The sequence below is a fragment of the Haemaphysalis longicornis genome, unplaced genomic scaffold (genome assembly GCF_048455015.1).
Source record: "Haemaphysalis longicornis isolate Haplotype H1 unplaced genomic scaffold, Haemaphysalis longicornis Haplotype H1 scaffold_4, whole genome shotgun sequence".
Classification (NCBI taxonomy): domain Eukaryota; kingdom Metazoa; phylum Arthropoda; class Arachnida; order Ixodida; family Ixodidae; genus Haemaphysalis; species Haemaphysalis longicornis.
This window is the reverse complement of record NW_027526361.1, coordinates 192,694,855-192,695,931: the sequence shown is the minus strand read 5'-3', so window position 1 is coordinate 192,695,931 and position 1,077 is coordinate 192,694,855.

Sequence of the window (1,077 nt, the reverse complement as noted above, 5' to 3'; positions counted from 1 at the left end):
GTTCATTTTCTTTGCCGTGTGCGGAAAGCCATTTACGCGCGGGGACTACCAAGGAGTTTCGCGGGATTGACCGCACAGTGTTGCGCTAAACATAATAGGAAAGAGAGACATTCCAGCGGACTTCGCATGCCCGCGATTTATGTTGAACACAGTGTGAATGTGCTTGGTAATATGAATAGCACACCAGCATCTCTAAATGAAATTAAATCTTGCACGACGTAGAACGGTCGTGTTAGTGTACCAGCTTTATGATTCAGGCAGAATTTATATGCTCGGATCAGGAAATGCTAAATTAAAATTGCCTCGTAAGAAAACGTCGCCTCTACCGTGATTTCAAAGAGTGACCGGTATGGCCAGGAACAGGTCATTTGCTCCATACACGAAAAAAAGAAACGAAATATTTCCAAGGAAACACATGAGAAGAAAGGAAGCTCATACTAAAGCGTAACACTTGAAGGTAGCGAAGCTGTCCGAAACCTTTACGACAATCAAAATGGTTTAAGTCCATGACTACAGCCGATTTTCTTCTTATTCGCTGCCGCAACGACCTTTACTCCATCATTGCTGCTATAAGTGTGAGCTTTGCTCATTTTTCTAGAATTGATAATCACTTGGCCTCACCTTGGAAGTGTATACGCTATGACGCGTCTTTCTCGTTCCGAGCAAGTCTTGCCCCGATTACAGCGAACGCTGGAGTTTTTTGCCCAATCTCCCTAAGTGGGTACCCTTGGCTCGACAAACGTTCACCGGGAACGCTGGGCGGTAGCCACTAGGCAAGCCCACACGTGCGCTCGGCATTTTGTTCGTATTTTTCTCTGCCAATACGTAACATAACAGTTTGCTATACAACTTTGTTGTTAAAAATTCAACCATGATAACGAAACCACGTTAAAGAACCATTTAGGATAAGAAAAAAAGATGAAAAGTTGCCGGGTCAACCGTGCAACACTGCCAGGAGACTGGTACCCGACGTAGTCCATGCTGTTGAAATCTACAAGAACGAGCCTCCGGGAAGAAGTGCTTATATAGTCGGGACTATTCTTAGGACATCTGGATTCTAGCCATCTATATAGAAGA